The sequence below is a fragment of the Dermacentor andersoni genome, chromosome 9 (assembly GCF_023375885.2).
Source record: "Dermacentor andersoni chromosome 9, qqDerAnde1_hic_scaffold, whole genome shotgun sequence".
In the NCBI taxonomy this organism is placed as follows: Eukaryota; Metazoa; Arthropoda; class Arachnida; order Ixodida; family Ixodidae; genus Dermacentor; species Dermacentor andersoni.
The window spans coordinates 64,392,809-64,410,110 of record NC_092822.1 but is presented as its reverse complement, the minus strand read 5'-3'; the positions used below and the strand labels follow the sequence as shown (position 1 = coordinate 64,410,110).

Genomic DNA, 17,302 nt, shown 5'->3' with positions numbered 1-17,302 from the left:
CCAGCTTTGCCGACGCCGGCGTCTGGCTGTGCGTTCCGACGGCCTGTGGTATATGTATGCCTACGTTGCTGGCGGTACGTACACCGATATCTGTTCACCGACGTCGGAATTTGGCTGCGCTTCCTCAGGTCGAAATCAACGCGCAACCCTCAGAGTAGGCCTCGCAAGTATAAAGGAGCCCTCGAGAGGCAAGGCACTTTTGGTGATTGTTTACCGCAACGAGCATGCTCAGACAGGGCCCCTAGCGAAACGCACAAAGCCAGACTGTCTATACTTTCGGATTCGTCGCTCTTACATTTTCGCTCGTCAATGAGAGCTTATCCACGTATCTCCGTATACGAAAAAAAAAAAAAAAAGACACACACACATGTAAACTGAAAAGCAAGCATTTTGTGACGGAGTAGTCCCATTCGTCTTTTGACGACAGAGCGCAGCGTGAAGGCCTTCGCCTCGGCAAGCACACGCAACCTGCAGCGATTCACCGCGGGTACGGACGATGGAATCGTAGGAGTCATCGAACGCGCGTTGTCTATACACGCACACACGCGCACCGCAGTAGTACGTTTCCGGCGTTCAGCGTGACGCTGTTAGCTGCATGCCGGTCAGGAAGTCGATCGATCCCTGGCACGGCCGCAGAAAGCTTACAGGGCCATGTACGGTCACGTATGCCGTATACTTCCCTCCCCCCTCTCCTCTCCCCCACTTACCGCACATGCCGACTCACGCGTCGTTCGCTGCAGGTGGTTTGCTGCCGCCGCTGCTGCTGCCTTCCGCATTACCCAGTGCAGAAATCCACATCCTCCCTCTGCAGTTGTCGGTCGGGGACACTTTGTTTCTTTTCTTCTCGGTGTTGTTCCTTGTTTGTGAAAAAAGAAAAAAAAAAAAACAACCACCGGGAGTGGAGCGACCAGTTCGCGGAAACTGCGCGTGAGTGGTGTATGTGTTTCTGTGCGCGGCGTGCTTATGCGCGCGCATGTAGCCGCAACCCACAGCTTACGCGCGGCCACCACCATCCATCATGCCTGCCCCTCTCGGGGCCGTTGTTGTCGCCTGTCTTCGACGCTGTGCGGCGCACATGTCCTGTCGATATTGCCTTCTCTGGTGAGGCACATAACTCCTTGTTATATATATATATATATATATATATATATATATATATATATATATATATATATATATATATATATATATATATATAATAATTCGAAGAGGCCGCTTAGGCCGCCGTATGGCGGAAGCGATTTTTCACTCGCGAACAGGTCGCGCGGAGGCGACAGGTATGGAACGTATAAAGCGTGCGCGGCGCGCTTTTCCTTCCGAAAAAAGTTTTGGGCCTCTTCTTCGACAGGTGTCGAAGCTCTGCTTATGACGCTGCAGTCTGCGCGGTCGGTTTCTTTAGTATCGTGCATGATTGCCGACGCTGGGAGCGTTAAGGGACGCGTTCGCTTGACTGCACGTTGTACTCCCGGTGTAAGGTGTAGCCGAAGTTGCGGCACCAGAAGAAGTGCGTGAAAATCTGCAATTGTTCTTTGAGTGTAATTTGGTACAATGGTTCGTAAGTCACAGCCGCGATGGTACCGCGGCTGCGGTGTTCTGCTGCTGTGGGTACGAGGTAACGGGTTCGATTGTGTACCCCGACTGCCGCATTACGGTGAGGTTAAAATAAAGAAGAAAGCTTCGTGTGTATATTTAAGAACCTCGGATGGTCAAAACTGACACGGAGACGCACCGCTACGTGGTGTCTCGTAGAGAAATCTGCTACCTTGGGACGTTAAACTTGAGGCTAAATGAAGCGTATATACGAGGTAGTTCTTAAATGCAGGGGGGGGGGGGGGGGGGGTCTTTATAGGAGAACGACTTTCGACGCTTGAGATGGGTAGTTTGACGATAAGGCTGTTTTACGTGGAAGCGTACAGAAGCAGTGTCTGGCTGGTCATGTGCTTCTTACTTAATGCATGACCTACATGTCTGCTTCAAAACAACTTCTTCAAAGGAAAGATGCGCTATTAGCGTATAAAAGAAGTAAGAGCACCCATGCCGATCTTCCTACGAACTCCAAGACCTGCCTTTCGTGAGCTACGCGTTGCGCTCGTTAAATATTATCTATAAAAGCACAGACCAAACTGCGACGAACTGACGGATGCTTTTCCTATAAGAAATAAAGGACATGGTTGTGTAATTGACACTTATAACTTTGTATTCTTCGGCAAGTTTTTTTTTTTTTTTTTTTTTAAGGACAGCGGTCGTGACAATGTCAAAATACGACACGATTTTGCTGCGGCGTGCACTTACTGATCGTGGACGAGAACCGTCTTCGCCGTGTGCCTGGAACCATCGTCAAACAGTTGGTACCTATGATTTGTTGTGTCGTCTATAGTTGGTTCATACTAGGTTATGCATTTTGCGTGCAGCGCTCACTGTGTAGGCTCAGTGTCCTGTTGTCAACTGTGGAAAGCTTCAGCGCAAGGTGCTTGTATACCTTCCACACCGCTGCATGGAACTAGTGGGAAGCGAATGGAGAGAGCAAGAGTGAGTGCCAGGAAATAAGACGCCGGCGGCCGAAACTTAGCGTTCTTACCCGCTCCATCACCCGAAGAGGTTCACTTCGGCGATGCGTGTGGTGTGCGCCTGGGCCGGGGGATAGAAGTGGGAGTGGGGGGAGGGGGGCGAGGAAGCGAAAGGGCTGTCAGGATTTCTTCGATGGCCGGTGGAGGAGTGGAGCGTCGAGAAAGTTTGCGAAACCGGCGGAAGGCGTTGTTTTCCTATCCTCTATACTCTTTACCCCAATTTTTCCTTCCACAAAACAAGAATATCTATCTCTCTCTCTCTATATATATATACTCTTTCCCCTTTCTTCCTTAGTCTTACGGCAGCGTTCGGTTGCGCGGCCGGCTCTTGTAGACGTCAGTCTCAACTTTTCTTTTTCGCTAGTGGGCCCGGTCTGGGTGGAGTCTTGCGGGGCCTTCTACTGTCGGCCTTGTAGTATATACGACGGAAGTTGCCTTCCATGCATGTGGTGCGATCAGCCCGCTTCGTCCGGAGGTTTCATTCGGTAAATCTTTCACGTTTGCGCGTGATCCCCGGAGGGTCTGCAACACAGCACGATGCCGGAATGGGCAACGATTCTTCTGATTCCTCTGATGTGAGGTGCGCTTCAGTGCTTTGCGGACAGGGCCTCTCTCTGCTCTGCCTTACCTACTGCACTAAATATTTTTCTTTCAACTTCACGTTTAAGTTTGTATATTTTGTTATCCCCCTCTGCTTTATTGCCTTGATGGCGCTGTAGCTGCTGTAAATTAATCAGAAAATGCAAATTCATGGCGTGTGAACGGTTGAACTACAGCAATCACAACAAAAAACAAGAAGAAAAACGCTCTATCCGTGCCCTTTAGTGCTTTCCCGTCCGTGACTTCGCGCTATTTTACGTACATTACCATAAAGAACGGGTGAGTCTAGAGATTTAGCTTGGGGGCAGTGAATCAAGATGATTTGATAAGTTGGTCAGCGATAGACGCGAGAAGTGGCACCACTTCCATGGAGGCCGGGCGCTGAATATTTCCCTAGAGTAAGGGCTGTCATCCTTACCGCGTACAGTTCCGTGTCGCGGAAGTCGCCTGTCACCACCGAAGTGCGTAGTTAAGCACCCAGTTGACACAGAAAAGCTTTGCAAGCTGCCCGCGTTTACGCACGCACGTTGCTGCCCTCTGCGTGTGCCCGCTGGCTGTGCCGGCTGTGCCGACTGTGACACCTCGTTGTGAATGCGCCGAGATATGGAGTGTCAAGACGCAAAGCGAGACTGCCGCTTTCTCTCTCTCTCTCTCTCTCTCTCTCTCCCTGTGTGTGTGTGTGCGCGGCCCTGCCACTCTGCCCCTAAACGGACCCACATCCGCCCTCTTCTCAGCAGCAGCAGGCTTTCTCCGTGACAACGCCTTCCAGCCGCTTTCGCCCCCCAGCCTGTGCTCTCGCTCGTGTGTGTGTGTGGCTCGAGCTCGTCGTAGCGCACTTCCTGCATCCGCGATCCACGCTGCCTCTCTGAGGCCGTCGCAGTCGCCGGCTCTCTTGTTTAAGTCTGAGCCGCGCGCGGTGTCGATGACCCGCCCCCTGCGTGCAACGCGACGATGGGCGCCGAGCGGCACTGCTCTGTTGTGCACTGCGGTTTTGTACACTTGGTTGTTAACAGTTCAGCACACACGCATGCACACACATATGAACATATAAACTGATGGATGGATGGATGCAAAACTTTAATACATATAAACCGAGGGCCCAATTTTTATTAGTCATATCATAAGAAGCCAACAAACAAGTACGCTAAGGACAGATCGGGTCCTCGGTTTCCTTTCTTCTCGTTCATTACGCAGCGACGCCTCGAATCCGGCAGCATCGATGCCTTCAGGTAGCATGTGTGGGTTTGCTTCAGCCCACACATGCCTTGCCCAAAAAGGTCACGTACACGGGACGCCTACGAAAAAAAAGGGGGGATGTTCCACATCCGCTGTCAAGGCCGTGAGCTGTGGCGCTGGCTAACACTCCCAGGTTTAGTTCTAGCAGATAAACATAAATACCCCAGCAAGTAGGTGGGAAAACGGCGCCGCGGTAGCTCAAGTGGTAAGAGCATCGCACGCGTAATGCGAGGACGTGGGTTCGCGCCCCACCTGCGGCCAGTTGCTTTTTCATCCACTTTCATTTCCATTACTGTATCATTTCTTTAATTATATCATTAAATAGATATAATTTCCCCTCTGCTGTCCTTGGTGTCTTCGTATACATATGTATCCTTATTCGGTCGCTTTATGTGGCCATGCAGCATCGTTGTTGTAGAACGTCCCCGGGCGGATACGACCTCCTGTAGCAATATATTCAAACATTCTGTACGTTGTTTATAGACATTGTATACTGGCTTTATAGTAAACGTGATGCACAAAGCAAATTTTCCTTTATATCGCCTCTGGATCTATCTGCTTTGATTACTCTTGTGCTTCTCCCCAAAACAGAGCAGCCAGCCGGTATTTCTGCTGATTAAACTCTGCGTCATTGCTTTTTTTCTTTCTATTCTGCCTCTTTTGTGTACTGCTTTGCTTTCTTGTAGACTCCGTTCGGTTATAGTCCTTGTATGGTATATGCAGACAAACTATATTAACAGCTCACTTCGGTATAATAGAGCTTAGAGATTTCCTAACAGGTTGTTCGCAGTCAGATTGTTAGTGTTAGTCGGCAAAAAGAAAAGTGTATTACCCAAAGTCCACAAACTATCCCGACATTCTAGAGGATTCGCAATAAAACATACGTACACTTCTTGCGGGCCCTCTGCGATCACATCTGTGTGTTCTTGCTGTTGCAGGAGGTAATAACTTCAGCTCAGTGCGGGCGGAAACGTAATGACACGATATCATCGTCGTCGTCCTCACACTTTCGGGTGTGCTGTGCTGAAGCTACTATGCCCACTTGGTACCAATTCGCTCAATGCCGTGCACTTACTCTTTTTTTTCTACTTACGCTATCGATTACAGAAGCATATAGTTGGAATGCGCAAGCCGTCGCCCCGTAAACCAAAATAAGAAATGAAGGGGGCTTCTCCACATAAGCATTGTTATTGCGGTGAAGCCACATTTGGCGAACGCTATATTTCTTTCTTTCTTTATTTCTTTCTTCTTTTCTTTCTTTCTTTCTTTCATGAGTTACACAAGCACGGAAGCTTCTTAGATAGCGTGTCACGTGCCATGCACGTAGGCCCGCGCGTCGCGATCTGTGTAGATAACTGTCGCATGTACCCCCGCGCTCCCCGACCATTGGAGGATTTGAGCATAGTGTTACCGATACCTTCTGCCGCTTACACTGCTGGCACGTGGGTTTGCTGGGCGTGCGCAATTGGGGGGAAAGCGGTAGCGGCGACGGTAGACTGATAAACTCAGTGTTAAAGTGCTCCGTGGTCGCAGCGGTTGCGTCACCGTTCGAGAGTAAATACTTGTGCCGGAAGGCTTCTTCGAAAATTTGCTTGAACGACTCTAAAAGTACGAGCAGTCTTTGGGTCTACAGAGTATACTGCAAATGGCGTCCCCTTCGGACGTTGTTGGCACCATGAGTGGCATATGGTTTTGCCAATTACGTGGTGAATGAAATTATTTATTTGTATATATCGGAAGTGTTGGCATTTGGCGGAGCAGTGGGGAGATTAGTTGGTTTACGCATGCGTGTTACAATTGCCGTTATAGCGAAATACTGGGGGCTGGAAACTCGAACGTCGGCGTTCGAGAACATCTGGTGAGACACCTGGTGCACAGAACGCGGTGTGCTGGTACGTTGCTTCGTTGTCTGAGGCTTCTTGGCAGGAAATCGTGTAGTTAGTAACAAGCAATCTACCTTGCAGAAAGAACTTTAGCGCAGACAAGTATGAGCATGCAGCGACACAAAACAATAAAAGGCCCACCGCGGTACGGCTGAGCACAGCGTCACTTGACGTCGCAACCAGCGGCGCTGTTCGCGACTCCGTCCCGGTACGCCCGTACAATGGTATACGTGTGTACCGTTGCCGGTACGGGTACCGGTACAGTTAGCGTGTACATACGTACCGGCTAAAACAACATCGGAGCGATATAACAAGGTGGTTCAATGGTATGCTAGCAAATCGGGCTCTGCTGAATGTTGCTTATGTAGAGCTTGAATGTTTTCCTCCACTTACATGCGTTTTGTTTCCATTTTTCTCTCTTTACAGGTAAGACAAGAACCATTGTGCACTTCGCATACCAGGTGGGATTTTCCGCTGCGAAATGAATGTGTGCAGAGGATCATCCAAGGCTTGGTCTTGCGCATAGGTGAGCGCCGATCCAGCGCTACTGGGCCTTGTTTTATACGCGGCTTGTTTTATTGATGTCTACTGACTTCGTCTAAGATCATCACGCACGGAGTGGATTTGGTTCCTCGTTCGATCCGCAGACGAAGACGAATTTTTCAGCTGCGAAGCTCTTTATTAAAAAGCGGTGCGAATTTTCTTTGTATAGCGTCGTTCTACTCTCAAGTAGAGGATATTTTCTCCCTTTCATTAAATTTCTACCCGCCTCGCGGACTTCTGCAGAACTGATTCACCGTCACTGTGGGCAATTTATGCACATGCACAGGGCTTGTCGAATGTGTAAACGCTATAGGTATAGCATATAGTAACGACCAACGAACTTACGCAATCAGTAGTCACCAGTTCTGTTAGAGAGAGATAGATACATTTTTTGACGATACGCATAGAGGTTGGCCAGCAGTAATTTGTTCTAACCTGCTACTCTGCTTAGAAGGGAGAAGAGGGGAGTTAGAAGAGCTGATGAGGATAGGGTAGCAGGGTGCTGTTATGCGAGTGTACGCGTTCTTGCCCGTAGGTCCCGTTCAGTCTTGAATCTAGGCCATGCAGCGCTAATCAAAAAAAGTTCTGCAAGTGCCTCGATGACTCGCTTCATCGATATCTTCTCCGGCCATGGTCCCAGCGATAAGTTTTCACTCGACGTCCTGTTACTAAATGGCCCCAACGAAAAGAAAGGACAATGTTTGCAATTCACTGTCCAATATTTGGGACAGGCAATGTGTTCCACTCTGTCTCGGGTACATCACACGTATCAGAATGTGGTGCACACCTCGATGCGCTGGTGCCACGACATGCTGCATCTTTCTCCACAAGAATACATAATACATATAGCACCATTAGGCCTAACAGTCACCTCCCTCGATCGACGTGTGCACCGTGGTTACATCGGCGAGTGGCTGTCGTTGCCGAGAGGAAAGACGGTCGGGCAGTGCTGCATACAAGCGGCACTCGCGAGCGCTTTGACAGCGGCGACGTATCTACACGCGAAACGTTCGCATAGGGACGGGCCCCCTCGATCCTCGCCTTTTTAACTGCTTCGCCGCATGTCGTAACGACCACGACGACGACTATACTTCTTGTACGCCCCGCCACGTCCGCACGTACGACCTCGCGCTCTCCGATTCTCTCACGCTGCGGATCGAGCTTAGGAGGAGATATATACCCCCGCAGTCTCGCCCGTATATACCTGCCGACTCGTGTATGTCTAATGGGCGACACGCCGAAGCGCCGATGCGTGCGCGGTGCTTGCGTGCTCGCCTCCCCCCCCCCCCTCGCCCGCCCTCGCCCGCCCTCGCCCCCCCCCCCCCCCTCAAACCGCTCGGGTCTCTCTGCTTTAGCGGCTCCGCACTGTCGACAAAAAAACGTGTATTGCGTGTGCGCGCGTGCGAGTTGCGACGAGAAGTGCTCGCACTTGGCGCATGCATTATTCCTTCATCTTTTCACCCTCTCTCTATTACGCAATGCCTCCTCGCCTGTGTCGATCGCGCTCGCTGAATCTCGAAGGCTGTCGCGAGACGACGCGACGCGCATCTGTCTCCGAGTGCGCGTAGTTTCTCACGCGTCGGCTTCGGGTTTATAAATATACACACATTGGACTGCGCTGCGAGGCCAGGCGTCTTGTGTTTGCGCGGTCCGCGCTGAATGTTGCGAGGGTCGCGATGGGATTAGTCTCTCTGTGCGAAAGTTCAATTAAATTTACGCAGTTTTCTTTTTTCTTTTGTGCAACCGAGGGAAGACGAGCGTAGTGTTACCATATCTAAAAAAAAAACAAGAAGTCAATCACGTAATGAAAACCAAATGCATGTACAGGAAAGGACAGCAACTTCGTTGCTGCATTTTCCTCATCAGTTTAGGACCGCACCGTAACCTTGTGTGCCTGTTGGGGGACTCTGTGTCAGTCAGTCAGTATATTGTGCGGTATAATTCGCACTCACCTTTTTTCGTCCCTGTATGCTCCAGTGTGCCTGGGGACTTTATGGGGACCTCACTTACCCTCCTTAGATCACTCCGCTTTTGATTTGACGACGTTTCTACGTTTCTCGGTAATCTTGTATTTTTTTATTATTAATGTTATGTGAAAGGGAGCCTATTTATTTATTTTATTTATTTTCATTTCAACCTAAAAAAAAAATCTCACTTGTAATGAATCAAAACCAACGATGCGCCACTTATACAAAAACGAAGCAAACTTGTATACACGAGGAAATACGTGCTGTCGACCTCTCTTTTGAAAATGTCAGATCTGAGCTCAGAATAGCGGACATAAAAAGAAAATACAGTAGGAAACTGCCGAAATGCGTGAAGAGTAACCCCCCCTCCCCCGCGGCTCCATCACCTCCTGCCAACTTGGGCGGTGATCGAGCTGCCGAAGCGGATACCACTGAGCTCGTACGTTTCGGCCGAGGTCACTGAAGGAACAACGCTGCCTCGGCTGTTCAACAACACGCTCGCCTCATCAGGACGTTTTTAGTACAGCGTTTGCCGCTCCGTGTTTGCCTTCGCGGCTATTTTCGAATGCCACCTGCGTGCGCACGGCGTGGAATGCTCAGCGCGCTTGCAGCCTACGACTGGCCGTGCGATGACGGTAACGGAATAAAACAAATAAATGAATAAAAAGCTGTAATGTGGTTACTAAAAGATTATCTCGCGTCGGGCTTTGCCGGACGCGTGCGCCGGATGGCGATGCTCGCGTTGAAAGGAAAAGCGAATGTCCGGGGATGACTCGGTACATTGTTATGGGATATGCTATAGGGAATCCTTGCATCCATATCAAGGCCCGTGAGGAAACGTCGATCTTCCGGAAGCGCTGGGATTCAGAGCGTATAGCTATATGTTAACTGGCCAATGGTCGAGAAGCAATGGACATTTCGAGTATTCGAGGAGAAGAAACATTCAGTGGCGATTTAGAGGTAAATCCCGGACGAATGGGTTAGCATTACGTGGCACCTTTTGGAGGTCCCAGATCAAAGAGTTAAACTGCGCTTACCACAATGCACTATATATATACCGCGTGACCGGCTTCCCATTCTTCACAGACACATACATCTTTCCACTTTGACACTCCTAATGCTAACACATCAAAACGAAGGGAGGAGGTCGATGGAGCCGGGGTACTTAGAGGCATAGGTAACGTTCGCTGTAGAGATAGACGTTTTAATGAAGAGAGAAAGGATCCAGGAAAGATAGGCAAAATGCTAGACTGCGATAGGTGCGGTAAATGTTGATTAGCTCGCGCAGGCTAGGCGACGTTTTGTCACCGGCCCGTTCCTAGAAGAAATGCCAATAAGTATAATGATCGTAATTATCTCATCGTCGTCACCTGAGATAGCGAGCGAGTAGAGGAAACACTTTGTTCCATTTCGCCCTATCTCAAGAAACCACCAAGGTGTACGCGTTCTTCAGACCCCGCCTTCTGTGGCTCAGCGGCAACGCGGCGTTCTACTGCTTAGTATGGGCCACGGGTTCGATTGCCAGACGTCTGATGGCCGCGTTCCTGTGGCGACGAAATGTAATAATCATGGTCGTGTACTATAGTTTTCAGGTGTGCAGAAAGAAGCCTCAGGTGGTTGAAATAATTACGTTAACACGGAAACACAGAAACTCGGATATGTTCACACTCAGGTGCACGCTCAAAACCGAAAAAATAAAAAATAACTAAGTAAGACAAGGTGACCAAAACGCTATGCCGTGACCATTATAGGTAACAGTGTAGGCAATCCGGAAACGTTTTGAAAGTGCCCGCATTATCAGCAGACAGCAGTAAAGTAACTGACCCGTTCTGTGAATATAGTTAACAGCCCCCTGGAACAACACGAGACGAGCTTTCAAACGGCTTTCAAAAGGTCGCTGTGGCTGAACACACGTGCTCCGCATAAAAGTATGTCGAATGAAAAAAGTGTTTCAGGTGAACGCTCCTTATTGCTTATTAACGTGCCACATTCACGTCTACAGATCACGAGTTATCGTAGCTTCAAAACGGCTTGGGTGTTACCTCGCACGTTTCTCACGACTGTACATATTTAATAGAACCATACCTAGAACTTGAGACCTTTGCCGCAAACGGTATGCAACACCCATTGGCTTCTTCGCAGTGTATTCTATACCCTGTCTTCCACTGTGGACGGTAGACGTCAACGCCCTCGACATACTCTTGCGAGCGGCCTACAGGCAGGTGTGCTAGGACTGCTGCACAGAACGGCAGCATTCCGACTAAGAGCGCTTGGAGTTCACAATACTGCGCAAGACCTTATCGTGACTCATTCTGTTGTTACTCAAAAGGAAGGACAGAACGATCCACCGCTGGACGATCGACACATCCTTCAACAACTGGGATATCCCCCCTATACACTTCTCAAGCCGATCTCAAGATTGCACCTCGTCTCCGCAGTACAATGCGTATCCCACTCACTCAGAGATACACGCACTCCACGTGCATCATGCTGGTTTGAAGACAAGCTAAGGCGCAAGCTTTAACTCGCAAATACGGAACCCACCCCAACACTCTCCACGTGGATGCCGCAGCCGTTTCTACTCTCTCGGCCCACGTTAAGAGCGTATAGTGGACGGTGAGGTAAAGGAAATTGTTGCAGCCACGGTAACGACATGAATCCATCACGGAAGCGGACGAGGTTTCCGTTGCAACGGCTTTAGTGGCTCAGCAGCAATGAAACTCCGTTATCGTTTTTTTTTTCCGGACCCCAAGCAGCACGCCGCAACTACGCCAGCGGCAAGATTTCTAACAAAGCTCACCACATATACACACCATACACTACACAGATATTGAGACCCTGGCTGGGATTTATCTGGAGCCTTTACCACTTACCTACACTCATCGCCTACATCACTATCGCTTAAACTGGCCGTACCCTACCACCCTCATGCAAAACACTCACTCATCGCTAAGAGGCTCTTGCCAGGCGAAGGTTTCCAACTAACACTTATCCCCATCTTAGCCTATTCCATCTCACTTTATGGCCTTGCAGATGTCCTCGCTGTGATGAATACGCCTCCTTATATCATACAGTGTGGACATGAGCACACGTACGCACCGAACATTCCGCCCATTCTGAACCCTACCCCTGACCAATGGAAAGAAACGCTGACCAACTCATATCCTCACGACCAGCTCCAGCATGGAGGACGGCGGGCACAGCAGGCAGTTGCTGACTGCAGGGTTTGTGGGCCAAGGAACCTACCCGCCTGCGAACGAAGCAGCTCGACTGGCTTCAACGCTCGTTCTCTTTTTAATAAATGGTTTGCACTACCACTTACAACTTGGCTCCTTGGTGTCTGATATCTGTGGTCGCGCTGTGTTTAGGTGGCTTGACGAGACATCACACGCATGCTGTGTACCTGCGGCGATTCTGGAGCCTAGCCCGCCATCCCGTTGTCTCTGTCACGCAGCGAAGCGATCCTTTACCCCCCCCCCCCCCCCTGCCTACCATCCAGCCTTCCGGCTCGGGTTCCTGAACTTGGCCGCCGGTGTAAACAGTGCGCGCGCCGTCTCTTCCCCCGCCCCGGGGAGCCCGAACCTTCGCGTCATGCTCGGCTCGGAGATGGCAGATATTGCACGACATTAGTGCTGGCTTCGAAGGCTAGAGGTTGGGAGTGAGAGGACAAGAGGGAGGGCTCGTTTGCGCCCTCTCTATTCTTTCTGTGCGCCCCTCTCCCCCTACTTCAACGTCCACCCTCGCCCACCCCATCACCCTCTCGCCCAGCGATGACGTGGTACCCCGTAGTACACCAGCTTTGCAGCCACAGTCTCGTAGCGCGGGATCCCCTTCGTCTGGGAGGAGGCTGTGTGGCCTAAATTGGGCCCCAGGGTTTCTTCGCTCGCTACTCCTTTACCCCCGTTCTCTTCGCCTCGCGTTTCCCAAGCGCCCTTTATCGTCCGCTCCGTGCATGCCGCAGTCCCCCCCCCCCCCCCCCCCCCTCCGCGTCTGCACTCGCACTCTTCTTTTTCCGTCCCGACCTTAACGCTATTTTCCGCGCGCTTTCTTTCAACCCGGCTGCGCTGCTAGCGCGCCCCGTACGCCCCCGCTGCACCGTTCGAAACCCGTCAGGGTCAATTTTCCTCGAGAGTTTCTAGCCGTTTTGCCGAGACTCTTTTTTTTTTATTGTTATGTTCCTCCAGCCTTGGTCTGTCCATCTTCCTTGGCTCATGTGTCACGGAGTGCAGTGTGCAGTGAAACCTTCCTTTGATCATGGAGTGGAGGAGAGGCTACTACAGGAGCGAGCGAGAGCGAGAGAGAGAGAGAGAGAGAGAGAGAGAGAGAGAAAAAGCTTGCGAACATTGGATTGCCGCTGCGCGGTACGCGAGTTGACGCAACCTAAGTGTTCGGGTAGCGAATTCTCCTTTATATCGAAATAATTACCTGTCACGGAGTGCAGGATGCTGTGAAACCTTGGCTCATGCGAGGAGTGGTGGGGATAGGTTAATACTGAGGCGGAGACGTAGAGAGCTGATGAAAATATATTTGATACTGTGTGGTACGTGAGCTGCTGTAGCAAGCGTCCGGATAGCGAATTTTTCTTTGTAGCGAAATAATTACCTCTCACGGAGCGCACCGTGCAGTGAAGTTTTGGTTTTAACGGAGCACGCGGATGGGTGAGCTACTAGCGGATAGAGAGGAAGAAAGAGCCGTTGAGCACAGCTTTGCTACTATGTGGTACGTCAGCATGCGCGGCAGATATGTCGGCACAGCAATATTTTCGCTCTAGCGATGCAATTTTTATCTGGCTTTCAATTCATTCACAATTCATTCACAAGTGGGGCGACAGACAGCCTGAAATCGCCTTTCCTGTCTGAGTAGCTCCTACTTAGACAGAAATGTGTATGTCTATTTGAAGTTGTAATGAAAGGAAGTGAAGGCAAAGTTCGTGCGCCTGATGAACATTTCCAATGATAGCCGGATGTAGTCCGAGATAAATGTAGATGAATGGGAAGGCAACCAGTCCAAGCTAGCGTATGGAGCGAAGAGTAACATCGTAGTTCATGTGTGTTGGTGCGGTGACGCGATTGCCCCTACGAATTTTTACATTATCTTAGCGGGAAACTAAGCAAAGACTGTTTGTACGTGACACCGAAAGCGAGTTAATTTAGTTTATTATTTTCTTGTTTCACGCTGATAGATTAAATAGAGGCGAGAAAGAAGAGAGAAGGTACAGATACTAGCACGAAAAGCATCTTGTTGCCTACCTTACGCTTGGGGAGGGGAACTAGGTAGTCGACAGAGACTAAAGAATAAAGGCAGATAGATCGACCCAAACAGAAAATCTGGTGTACTGCCGTACACTACAGGACGGGGAAGGAGGAGGTAATAAGGAGGTGAAGGATAATAATGAGGATAATAATAAGGACAAGGAGGCCGTTGCACTTTCTGTATAGTTTGTAGGTTCCGTGTCTGCAGCAGATCGAGGAAGCGAATTACGCGCACTCTTGCGACTAGTCACGTGACCTTGCAACTGACGCTAAAGGAAGTTTTTGGAAGCAACGCACACTGTGCTAGTTGGTTCGGCGTGTCTTGTTGAGTGGAACAGTCCTTTCGGCGCGTAACACAGCTAGTCTAGGCGACGAGCGAGAGATCGTATTGTACCGTTTCCCGCCGCGAGCATCTGAACTTGAACGTTGGCAGTTTGGGATGTCACGAGTCATTGGCATCGAGTTTCGCGAACATGAATGAAAACGGTGTCTGCACGTACACGACGCGCTTTCCTTGCATGCGTGCTGTTCCAATGCGCGTCGCTCAAGTTAGTTCGTAAAAGGTAGCTTCTCCGCACTAACAGGTATTGTAAGGGGAAGCCCGCTTTATGCAAGCACATTAAGTTGCCTTAGAAGGAGACGCTCGCGGAAATAGCAGCTATCGCGCCGCTAGTAGATCAATCGTCGCGCGCTGTGCTTCTCGGGAGAAAGCGGAGCAAAATTTGAAAAAAAGTTTCCGTGTGGAAGTCAAAACGCCTTTTGACTGTTTTTAACACACCACTTCGATCGAGGTTCTGCTGTCCCTAGCATGATGGGCATGCACTCACATTGGCCCACGTTGGTTTTAGAGCGAGGGTTTCGTTCATTCTCAGCATTGGACCCTTCTGCTCGACTATACGCGGGGACCGCAGCTGCCAAGCGGTCTCTCTTAAGGGCTAAAATGCGCGCTCACTGATGCAGTCTGTGGAGACTCCGCCGCCTCCGCCACTGCTCGCTGGTCGCCCCCGCCTCCTCGGTTTTTTTTTCCTCGGGCTCCTCTCCATATATCGGCGGTGGCAGTGAACTTGTGTTTAGGCTGCGGGGGTCCAGGATCGGCCCCGTGTTTGTTTCTCCAAGGCTGCGCACACGCTGTGGGCCCCGAGAGAGGGCCGCTCGCCTCATCCATCGCCCGTGCGCAATGGCAAGAGAGAGTGTTGTGGGAGAGGGGGAGGGTAGGCCTTCTATCTGCGGCTGCCGACGGCGGGGGGAACACACGCGGCGTGCTCCTCGGCTGGCGAAACAAAAGGCCCGCGCAGAAGACGGAGAGGGTGTCGGTGTCGAGGGAGGAGACGCGGCATCTTTCGATGGAGGCCCCGCGTTTTCGAAGGAAAGGAGTGACGGAACTCCCTGGGTCCATCGATGCCGCTCGGCGGGTGGTGGAGGTGGACGTCGGTCATCGACTGGACTCGGCGCTGGCTCGCCGCGATCTCGGGACGTTTCAGGGGTGATGTTCTCGAGAGTATTAAACGCCGCTGTACCGTGGAATCAGCCATCGATTGGTTCGCGAGGCGGCTGCGACCTCTTTGATTGGCTCAAAGCGCAAACATAGCCGAGTTTGTCAGTGTCAAAAGAAAAAAAGAAAGAAAAGGTGAGCAAGCTTATATAACCGAGAAGGAGCAAAACGGACAGCAAAAACGCCTGCCCGCCTTCCATTCAGTGACATGAATATCTGGCGTATTGCTCAACTTTCGTTTATCGGGGTTTTGGCACACGGAACCACGTAATTTTATTTAATTTTCAACTTTCATTTGTTCTAAAATACTGCAGCATGTCAGTACTCGGGTCACCTTGTCTTGCGCACAGTGATGGGACGTCGGTGAATGTAAGGACTCGGATAACAAAAAAGAAAAGAAAAGAAAAAAAGTGTGCCCTCTTGCTATAGCTCTGGCCTGCCGCGCCCTGCTCGAATTTTTCGTCGGAACATGTCACAAACTTTCGGGGGAGAACACGGTTACCAAGGCGACCACGATGGTCCTGGTTACGCTCCTGTCTTGAACTGGACTAGTCCTGGACTGGAACAGGCAGGGTGTGAAATGGTAAAGGGAAAAAAATAGTCCAGGGAAGAAATGTGACGAAATCGTCTACAGTTGTGCGAGCTGCTGGGCCGTTTCTTGCTTTGGTTTGTGCACGTTTACTTGAGGGTAACGGATGAAGAAGAGGGATTCTGAAGTAAAGCGTTTGGCCTGCTGTAACTTCTTCTTTTCTTCCTGTCCATGCATATTGTAAAGCGGAAAAAGGCGCGCAAATAATCTGAATGGCAACATGGCTCTTGAATAGGCGACCGAAACCGAACGGGAGAGTAACTTACGGGGGGCGAGTTGGAAGAAAGAAAGAGAAACAAACAAGCAAGCAAAGAAAGAAATATGCGATGTCTGCCACGTGTCGCTGCGTCTCAACCGCTCGTAGTGCGATTGTCTCGGTTCTAGGCCTGCAGTTTCTCTCCAGCCGCATCCGACACTAAAGTAACAGCGTCAAGTAGAGGAAACCCCCTTCCTACTATTTCTTTTATACGTTTAGCGTTTAAAACAGGAACGGGTAGTTATTGTTAATTCTCTTTCGAAACAACGGTGACGGGGCCTGGCGCTCGGAGACGGGGGGGCAACGTTTGTTTAGGCGGCCGCCGCAGCAGTGGCGTCCCGGTATAGACCGGCGAGGGGTGGTGCGGTGTTCCCTCCGCGCGGCCGACCCTGCCCGCGGAGAGAAGCCTAATTTGCGAAAGTTTCGAGACGGCGTCTATAGCCGCTTCTGGCACGGAGTAATTTTTTTTCACCTTCCGGCAGCTTCGTTTCGCAGTGTTTCTTGCATATTGAGCGCCATCTTTTGAATTACGGATGACACCGGAACGGGATCGAAATTTGCAAAGAGGTTTGTTCCGTAGTAAGCGTTGATCTCCACTCCGGAATTGCAAGAAAAAAAAAAAAAAAAAGAGCAGAAAGGGAAAACGAGTGGCGACCCTCGGTTGCCCTTCTCGCCTCATTGTACACACCTCTATATTACGCCGATATTAAGCCACAATCGTCTGACCATTGTAGATCTGTAATTAGATAGCATGGCCCTCTAGTGCTCTATGATAGGAAATGCTATGCTGTATTGAAATGGCAAGCGGCATATCTTTGACGCCTTCGAGCGCTGATAATGGAAGGGTAATTGTAGTATACACGACTAATCGTGCCAACAACCAATCGCATCCTACAAGTTCAGAAAGGCTCAGAGCA

General features: G+C 50.4%; 1 protein-coding gene and 1 non-coding gene across 4 annotated transcripts in view; both read left to right on the top strand.

Moving 5' to 3' along the window:
* Positions 1-17,302, top strand: part of AdamTS-A (ADAM metallopeptidase with thrombospondin type 1 motif A) — a 379,851-nt gene that overhangs the window by 59,328 nt on the left and 303,221 nt on the right. The window lies entirely within an intron of this gene.
* On the top strand, positions 4,591-4,663 carry TRNAT-CGU (transfer RNA threonine (anticodon CGU)). The gene has a single exon. It is a non-coding gene; the product is annotated as a tRNA-Thr (tRNA).